Source organism: Rutidosis leptorrhynchoides, chromosome 1 (assembly GCF_046630445.1).
Source record: "Rutidosis leptorrhynchoides isolate AG116_Rl617_1_P2 chromosome 1, CSIRO_AGI_Rlap_v1, whole genome shotgun sequence".
NCBI lineage: Eukaryota > Viridiplantae > Streptophyta > Magnoliopsida > Asterales > Asteraceae > Rutidosis > Rutidosis leptorrhynchoides.
Genome location: NC_092333.1, coordinates 313,611,608 through 313,622,241, shown reverse-complemented (window position 1 = coordinate 313,622,241; position 10,634 = coordinate 313,611,608).

Genomic DNA, 10,634 nt, shown 5'->3' with positions numbered 1-10,634 from the left:
CGTTTAAGTTTTACTAGAACGCACCGAGGCATGATACAAAACGCAGATACTTGTCATGACAAACATTATAAAAAATTACTTCACAGAACGAAGTTATATATTTTATGTATGAAGGCAAAATCATTAGCAATTCTTCCTCATATACTTTATGACGGAAGGCGTAAGACGGAGAGTTTATTGATTTATAGTCATTCTTCTAAAACACTTCATAATTCTTCCTCATTAATTTTATGATGGAAGGCGTAATCAGACATCGTATTCTTGATACTGCAAGGCATTTACATATGAGTTACCTTATGCACTTTTCAAAATGATTTGCTCAAATTATACACTGTACAATTGTGTATCAAAATTTTATGCTCAGGTGCATAATTGATTGGTTTTAAAGCGTTATGCATAAAAATATTTGCAACAAGCATATAAGCATACATAGTCATCACAATAAAGTCAGTATATATATATATATATATATATATATATATATATATATATATATATATATATATATATATATATATATATATATATATATAATGTTAAAGTCAGTAAGAAGTTTATTACAAAACATTGTTTGAAATTTTTACAAAGATCAATTAAACTGCACTCCAAGCACATCTTGAGCAGAAGAGTCTTCTTTGCTGCATACTTCATCATAAACATTTATCTTCAGATTTATCAATTTGTTCTTGGCCTCATCAACTTTTTCTTGAGTACCAGGAGGCATAAGTTTGGCAATGGCAGCAGAAGGAGTTTGGTTGGGAGCATGGCGTTTGAACAGCTTGCCGGTTACATCAGCAATAGCATGGGCGCAGGCAGGATCAACATAATCATTGTAGGGATTCCCTACTAGACTGGATCTAAGCACCTTAGCTATCAGACCTGGCACACCTTTCTTAAGCTCAGCAAAATTGCCCTCGCCTTTCTCCGCCCTTCGAAGTAGCTCAGCAGACTTCTCTCTCTCTGCACTCAGCTATTTCTCCAGCTCACCCACTTTCACCTGCTCAGCATCCTTTTCCCCTTGCAGAACAACAGCAACATCTTGAGCACTTTTTAACTCAACTTCTTTAGCCTTTATTATTTTCTACGCATCATTTAAGGCATGCTCAGCATCAGCAGCTCTTTTACGAGCATTTGCACTTTCAGCTATGTCTTTACGAGCAAAGGCAACAATAGACTCTTGATGTTCCTGCAGTTGCAGCACAGAGTCCAGGTGGTTGGTTAGCAGTACATGAGCTGCCATGGTTGATTCCCTGAGTTGATGAGAACGAAGAGCAGAGAATTGGGGTTTCAGCTCAGGGATAACACAACCCTGTACATCAATAAAATTTTATGGGTTATTTCAAACAGCTCACATCAATAAATTACAAGCATATATATGCAGAGTGTCTTATCGTTCATACCTGATTAAGAGTTGCAAATTCTTTATCTTTAGTGGCGGGGTTTGCAATGATGGCTTGCAAAGCCCTCACATGAGTTGGAAGAGTTGGCTCTTGAACATTGGAGGAGGTGACAGTAGGATTAGTGATATTAGGAAGAGGAGAATCATAAGCAGAGTTGCCTTCAGGCCTATCTTCATGAAATTCAGATTCATCGAAGGGGGCAAAGTTTGGGTCAGGCATTTTCAGGCCCTTCTCTCTTTCACTTTCAAGATTCCTCTCCGGCCTCCGGTCACCGCCCTCCGTAGCCTTGCCTTGGTTATCAACCAACTCTGCTAAAATTACTAACAAAAACAAATTAGTATTATGAACAAACATAACAGTTATAAGCAAAAACATGTGCATTTTCAAAAGAGAGCAGAATGGACATACTTCTCCTACGTTTCTGCTTTTTGCCCTCCTCAGTACTCTTCACCCTTTTAGAGCCTATGCTCTTCTTTCTTGTCTTTTGGGTTGGAGGAGGAGTAGGGTTGGTTTCACCCGTGATGTCAATTGATGCCGATGTTTGCTGATCGGCGGTGGTGATGTCATCCGTTGTCCGATCAGTGTCTGTATGACCAGACCCGGATTCGCTGTCTGAGCTGTTCACAACAATTTCTTTCCCCTTTTCAGCATCAGCAGCAGCTTTAGCTTCAGCTGCAACTCTCTCCACCTCAAGCTCTTCAACAGTTTTGTCACGAGCAGTGACCTCCACATCATCATCAAGATCAGGGGATAAAAGAGCAGAGCGGACCTGCATCACGGAGTTGCCTGCAAAGATTACACATTAATAGCAATATAAGTACACATGACAAACAGTGGACAAAAATCTATATATATAATAGGATGATCATATCACATCATACCCTGTTTTTTCTCACGAAGTACTGGCACAGAATTGCTTGGCCATTCTTGGCTCAGTTTGCACAGCACAAGGATTCCCTCATACCTTTCGTATGATCTGGGTGGAATACGGAGTCCTTTCAAGCTATTTACTATCCGCTGTTCTGCGAGATAAATTTTAACACCCTTTCCTATGCCAGCATCAATAGCACCCCACTCCCGGACAACGGAGTATTCTTCCGGAATAACAGTTTCATCAACAAAGAAAAATGGACTTTTCCAGTCCTTCAAGTTTGAAACTCTATTTAGACCAACAAAATGATTATTTTTCTTACTATCAATAGTAAGCCAGCAATCGCTAATCGTGCGGATTCTAAACAAAGAGATAAAAACATTAATGTGAGGCTTTATATTAATAGCATTGCAGTACATTTCAAAAAGGATGATTTTTTAAAGACCATGGGGATGTATCTGACTAAGACAGGCCCCGTAATATCTAAGAAGGCGAAGAAGAAAGTTAGTAAGGGGAACACGGAGGTTGCCGTGGGTAATTTGTAAAGCGTATAAAGTAATTTTCCCCTCAGGAGGGTTGTCAGCAGTTTGTCCGATGGTGGGAAGAACAGGGTTGTATTGATTGAGATGGCGAAAGGCAATCTTTAATCCATCTAAATATTCACTAGTCAATGATGAAGCCATCGTGCTAACTTCTGGAATGTCAGCAGTATTTGATGAAGAAGGCTTGGCGTGTTCTTGGCCAGTACTCCGTGAAGAAGCCATGATAATACAGTAACAGATATCAACAAGAAGAAAATAGCAATAAGATGAAGTGTACTGACCTTGGAAGACGGTAAACCTTAAAAAGTTGGAGATTGAAGAAGGCGATGAAGATTTGGGAGAAATATGCTTTTTGGATCTTGGCAAAGGTAAAAAAGTGATGGTAACAGGGTTATGACGGTTTTTATAAGGGTTCATCGGTGCAATTTTTATGGTCATGATTGAGACACGTGTATGGGCGAGTTTAAACGAAGGGTACGAAATAATACTTTTTACAACTGGAGGCGTGTGGATGATCTCAGCCGTAAGAAGACAATCATAACAGTGTCAGTAAAATTCGTCTGCATTTAATGCCTAAAATGTTTTCTCCGATGCAAGTGGGCAATGAACAGGCTGGTTTGGCATGCATTATCAAAAGTTTAACAACTTAATCATTTTTCAAATGCTTAAGTCCTTAAACTGGGGGGACTTAATGGTGTATCCTATCGTATACACACATAAAAGGCATAATGGTTGCATAAAAGTAGCATCAGGAAGGCTGGAAACAACAGTTTTGTGGAGATTGTACGTCCAGCGTTCTCCGCTGTACAGGCTGCTCCGTCATGCGTAAGCCCTGAAGGCCGCCTAGTGCATAAGCCCTAGCCGGAGAGCGCCGCATTTAGCATAAATTTCGGAGCACATGTAACAGAACGTATCATCATTTGACACGTGTCCCCAAACAAATCTGGTAGATCTGACACTATAAATAGACCCCTTGGGTCGTCATTTTACACAGGTTCAGATATTCTGACAACTTTGAGAGCTGAGACTTCACTTCTCTTTCTCTCTCTACTTTCTCTCACTAGAAGCATCCGGCTAGCACTCTTACGCTCTACGGACAACAAATTGATTAAACCACCCTACAAGTTTCTACACTTGTGTACCGGGTCTGCAGGGATTATTTCCCGAGGGTAAAAATCAATCGGCAACACTCCGCCCTCCTAAAGCTAGATCACTTCTAGTCTCTTGTTGACATACTAAGCCTTACCTCGAAACGGAAATAGGTGTTAACAAGCAACAAATAGAAACCCAGATCTGAAATAAAGCTTAACAGCTCTAAAACAGAGTATGAACTGAAACAACACAAAAAAATGATAAGAAAGCTTCGATTGAACAACCTAAGCTCTGATACCACTTTGATGCATGATTATGACTTTAAAAACGCAATTTAGAACAAGCTTTCTTTACTTAAATAGATCTGAACACAAACCCCCAAATTGTAACAGCAACAACCCCAAAACAGAGTATAAAACTCTGAAATAAGAACACAAAGGATAGAGAATCTAAACCCTTAATTGATAAAGATACCACCACAACTAGAGATCTAGAAACACTCCAAATCTTCAACTACAGCTGATAAAGATTCCACCACAACTATAATATCAGATATGAAGATTTGGATTTCACCACAATGTTTGATAAAGTAACACCACAAACACTGATAAAGAAACCAATCTTAGCCACCGGAATCAAAGATTCGTAAAGACACAGAGATTTTGTAAATAGATAAGCTCTATCAAACTTTTCATTCAATCATCAAGTTTTACAATTACAAGAGCTCTCTATTTATAGAAGAAGCTTAACGGCTATTTTCTAAATAAGACAAAAACATAAAAAGGAAATGGAGACAAAAAGGACAAACAATTACAAATTAGCCAATAAGAATAAAGGACACAATCTGCAAAAAGCCTGCCATTTGTTAGTGCTCCTTCCCATGATAAAAGCATCCAATGATAAATGGGAATCTTCCTTGGATAGCTAACACTTTTCTAGAACAGCCACACACGTGTTAAGCACATGACCTGACCGGTTTATTGAAAAGCATAAGTAAACTTTGAATTGTATCAGCAAGTTGGCCCCTTAAAAGAAAAACAACGTCGCCTGCTGGTTGAACTAAGTTTCGTGTGCTGGTAGAGCTTAAAATTCTTCAGCTGGTTGAACTAGCTGGTTTGTCCAAGTATAACTTTGCTGGCTTGATTCGCTGGTTACCCGGCTGAGTGAATTAAAGCTTTACTGACTAAACTAAAGCTCATTAGCTGGTCCGGCTAGCTGGTTCTTCTTAATTGCTGGCTTGCCTTCAACTATCAAAACTTTATTCTTAAAAACATAACTACTTCAGTTTAAGGACTGAAGTAGGGTAACCCCTGAGCTTGTTGAACCAGCTCCAAAAACACTTAAATTATATGAAAGAGATGGCAACACGACCATTGCTTGACCAGATTCGAGTGTGACATCATTTGAGCTTGTTCTAGTTGTGTTGCTGGTTTCATTGCTCAGCTCACCCGCATCAATGCCACTTTAATTGCCTTAGTCCCTAAGAAGCAATGTCCTGAATCTATTTCTGAATTTAGACCTATTTCTTGCTGTAATGTATTGTACAAAATTATTAGCAAGGTGTTGGTTAATAGGTTGAAGACATGCTTGGATGATATAGTTGATGTTAATCAGCCTGCTTTTATTCTAAAAAGGCAGATTAGTGATAACATTATGCTTGCTCAAGAACTGATGAAGGGTTATAGTTGGAAAAAAGGAAGGAAAAGGTGTGTTTTTAAAATTGATTTGCAGAAAGCCTATGATACAGTGGATTGGGGTTTTCTTGAAACCTGTTTGAAAAAGTTTGGGCTGAATGATGTTATGGTAGGGTGGTTAATGACTTATGTATCTAGTACTCACTTTACTGTTTCAGTCAATGGTGGGCAGCATGGATATTTTAAGGGGCAAAGAGGATTAAGACAAGGAGATCCACTTTCTCCTTATTTGTTTGCAATTGTAATGGAAGTTCTGAATTTATGTGTGAAGAGGAAGATTAGAGATAATGGGGGTTTTCAATACCATCCTGGCTGTGAAAAGATCAAGTTGACTCATCTGTGCTTTGCAGATGATCTGCTCATGTTTTGTAAGTATGATCTTTCTTCTATCAGGTTACTTAAAGAAGCTCTTGATGAATTTGGGTCTTATTCTGGTTTAAAGCCTAATGTATCTAAGAGTACATGTTATTTGGGAGGGCTTATTGATTCAGATAGAGTGCATGTTGAGGGTATTATGCCTTTTCTTACTGGTCAATTGCCTGTTAAGTATTTGGGTTTACCTTTGCTTTCTTCTAGACTGAAGTGTAAGGATTGTAAGCCATTAATTGATAAAGTGAGAACTAGGATTGAAGATTGGAAAAATAAGAGTTTGTCGTTTGCTGGTAGATTGCAGCTCATACAGTCAGTTCTATCTTCTCTTAATGTCTATTGGATGTCAATGTTTTTACTTCCTAAATATGTAATTTATGAGGTAGAGAAGCTAATGAGAAGTTTTCTGTGGAGTGGTTCTGGTAATGGTAAAGGTATGGCAAAGGTGGCTTGGAAAGATCTTTGTTGCCCTAAGTCAAATGGTGGTTTGGGAATTAAATCATTGTGCAGGTGGAATAAAGTGTTAATGTCTAAACATATATGGAATATTCTATCTTCAAAAAAGTCTATTTGGGTGAGTTGGATTCGGCAGTATAAACTGTCTGGCAGAAACTTTTGGGATATTAATGTTGAGCCAAAGGCATCTTACAATTGGAGATGCTTATTGAATATGAGGGGTGCTTTTAGACTAAAATTTTTTAGTTACTTGGGTGATGGGATGAGTACTTCCTTCTGGTTTGACTATTGGCATCCTTCAGGTCCTCTCTCTGCTCTTGTTTCTAATATTGATATTTTTACTGCTAGAGTTGGTAGAGATTGTTTGGTTGGCAGTTTTCAATATGGGGACACTTGGGTGTGGCCTTGGTGTTTGCTTGAGAATTTTGATACCTTGTTTTCATGTTATGTACCTGAATTAGTTGCTAGTAAATCTGATGTTGTTAAATGGAGAAATAGTAATGGCAGTTTGGCTGACTTTTCTGTGGGTATAGCTTGGAGAGATTGTAATTCTTTTACAGGTGTGGTGCCATGGTATAAAACTGTGTGGTTTTCACAAAATATTCCACGACATGCTTTTATTCTATGGGCTGCTATTAATTGTAAATTAGCCACTCAGGACAGACTTGAAAGATGGGGAGTGCATGCTGGTCAGGTATGCCCTCTGTGTTTAATGACTAGGGATTCGCATGACCACTTATTTGTTTCCTGTGATTATACTAAACTGATTTGGAAAGAGTTTAAGGGTAAGGCACATATGGATGATGTCATTAGTTTGATTTTGGATGGTAGCATTTCATGGCCTGAGTTGATTAGCTTGATTGCCAAAATGCCTTGTAACAAGTCGGTTTGGAGTATAGTTAGAAGGCTGGTTTTTGCTGGGTTGGTTTATTCAGTTTGGCAAGAAAGAAATTGGCGGATTTTTCAGCAAAAAAGCAGAAATTATGATATTCTTTTTAAGAATATTTTTGAGGTAGTTCGGTTAAGGTTGTGTGGTTTGACTTTTGTTGACTCTGCAAATGTTAGAGGTGCAGCTGCTGTGTGGGGCTTTGGTTTTAAACTGCCTAATTCTAACCTTCTTGATGTTTAAAATGTTGTGGTGGTGGTATCTTTTGGGGTTAAAGGCAAAAGTTATTTTCAAGCTTCAAGTAGAAGATGGCACAAGGATAATGAAGGCTTTGGATAATTTTTACTGTATTGTTATTTCTTGTATTTGTAATTTACAAGTTGTCATTCTAGTTGTGTGGTTTTTGTTTAAAACTAGAAATTGGTATTGGTGGTTGTTTAGACATAAATTTGGCTTACTAGGTTGATTTAATGTATTTTATTTTCCTAGTGTAGGCAATTTTGTCAAAGTGTTTCGGATGATCACTTCAAAACATCCGCCCCATGTACTTAGTTTTTTGTGATTAATAATATTTCTCCGGGGTACCGTCCCCTTTACCAAAAAAACTCGAAATAAGTATCGTAACACATGTTGCAAAACTATAACAAGTTGCAAAAGCTCCCGTTTTGTCCGATCTTCGCGTTTTAACTCCGAAACAGACCAATGAGCAAAACTCATTCTATTACATTGGCAATTTCAGTTTGAAGGCGTTCGGAGTCGTTTAGAGGCCTAAAAGTTCGAAATAAGCATCGTTACACATGTTTCAAAACTATAACAAGTTGCGAAAGCTCCTGTTTTGTCCGATCTCCGCGTTTTCACTGATCATATACATGGCATTGTATATGTGTGTTTTATTGGCTAAAGGCCTAAAGTAGAATTACGCGAATAATAATGCAAAGATATGAAGTATTCACTGAAAATAAGAATAACAGCTATACTTCCGCACAAATAAAGGACTGCTGTTTAATCCGCTGAGTTTCCGCAGATAGTTAAGTAATTCGCAGACCGCGGATATATCGAATACTATAAATAGGGAGCTTGGCCTCTCATTTAGGGGTTGTTGATTCTCTGCCATTTTGCCTAAGCCTTTGTGATTTTCACTTGTGACCTTGCCCAAGGGATTTTTACATCGCGTAAAGGTGAATTATGCTAATTAACAATCAAGACCGGGTCAGGGTGGTTGATCACTTGATAGTTAAAGTGAAAGACGATTATCGGGGCCCAAAATAATCATCAAACATTCCATCCTCCATCATAATCTTATTGCACTCAATCCGTAATTAAGTAACATCATTAATTAAGGATTGATCATTTGGCGCCATCCGTGGGACACGTTTTACGAATTAAACTGAAAATTATTTGTTTTGCGCTGTCAAACGATTAATTCTTTAGTTTAATTTCAATCGTGTTTTTGTTGTGATGATTTGCAGGTGAATGCATTTAAAATCAGCGGTAGGTTGCTCGATTGCTTAGAATAATGAGTAATATCGGAAATAATGGAGATGTCGTGGTTGCTGTGCGAGCAAATGCTCAAAAAAGAGGAAAAAAGCGAAAGTCAGCTAAAATGTATCATAATTGGCAATTTGTGCCAATTAGTTTCCCAAAAATGCAGAGTGATGATTTTTCTGAAATGTCGATAGTAGTATCGTGCAAAATGTAGTGACCAGTCCTAATCCATCCGGACGAAGTCCATATCGATTATAAACGATTCACAACAGTTGATTACATCGCGAGGTACTTGACCTCTATATGATACATTTTACAAACATTGCATTCGTTTTTGAAAAGACAATCTTTCATTACATCGAAAGTTGACGGCATGCATACCATTTCATAATATATCTAACTATAATTGACTTAATAATAATCTTGATGAACTCAACGACTCGAATGCAACGTTTTTTGAAATATGTCATGAATGACTCCAAGTAATATCTCTAAGATGAGCAAATGCACAGCGGAAGATTTCTTTCGTACCTGAGAATAAACATGCTTTAAAGTGTCAACCAAAAGGTTGGTGAGTTCATTAGTTTAACATAAATAATCATTTCATAATCTTAATAGACCACAAGATTTCATATTTCCATTTCTCATAAACATACGTCCCCTGCATAGAGACAAAAATATCATTCATATGGATTGAACACCTGGTAACCGACATTCACAATATGTATTTAAGAATATCCCCATCATTCCGGGATCCTCCTTCGGACATGATATAAATTTCGAAGTACTAAAGCATCCGGTACTTTGGATGGGGCTTGTTGGGCCCGATAGATCTATCTTTAGAGTTCGCGTCAATTAGGGTGTCTGTTCCCTAATTCTTAGATTACCAGACTTAATAAAAAGGGGCATATTCGATTTCGATAATTCAACCATATAATTTAGTTTCAATTACTTGTGTCCATTTCGTAAAACAGTTATAAAAGTTGCGCATGTATTCTCAGCCCAAAAATGTAAAGGGTAAAAAGGTAAATGAAACTCACCTAATGTATTTTGTAGTAAAAATACATATAAAGATATTTAACAACCGAACAATGCAGGGTCGACCTCGGATTCACGAACCTATATCATTTGTATATTTATTAATACATATATATTCGTATTCGAATGAATGAATATATATATATATATATATATATATATATATATATATATATATATATATATATATATATATATATATATATATATATATATATATATATATATATATATATATATATAATTTATTAATTACATTATTTTTATATTAATAACATATATTTTTAATTTGTATGTACATTCAAATGGTTAATATTTTTATAGTTATATTAATATATTCATAATCATACTTGTTTAATGTTATATTAAAAAACGATGATTTGTTGTTTGTAAGTGTTTATATAAATAATTTTAGTAGGTTTTATATATATAGCTATGTGTAGTTTTAATATAAGTATAGTATATATAATAAATATATTTTATGTACAAAATATTTATTTGTTTAAAAATGATAGTTTCGATATTAACGATTTACTAAAAAGAATAATCATAACTTTATAAAAAAAATGATAATGTTAATAATAATAATATGGATATTGTTAATAATAATACTAAGAGTTATAAGAGTGTTACTAATACTCGTATTAATGAAAATATTAATAAGTTGTGTTATTTTCGTAGTAACAATAATAATAATGATAATCATGTTCGTAATAATAATAAAAATTATACTTTATATTAATAATAATAATACTTTTAATTCATAATAATATTACCTAACAATAACTAAATTTATAATAC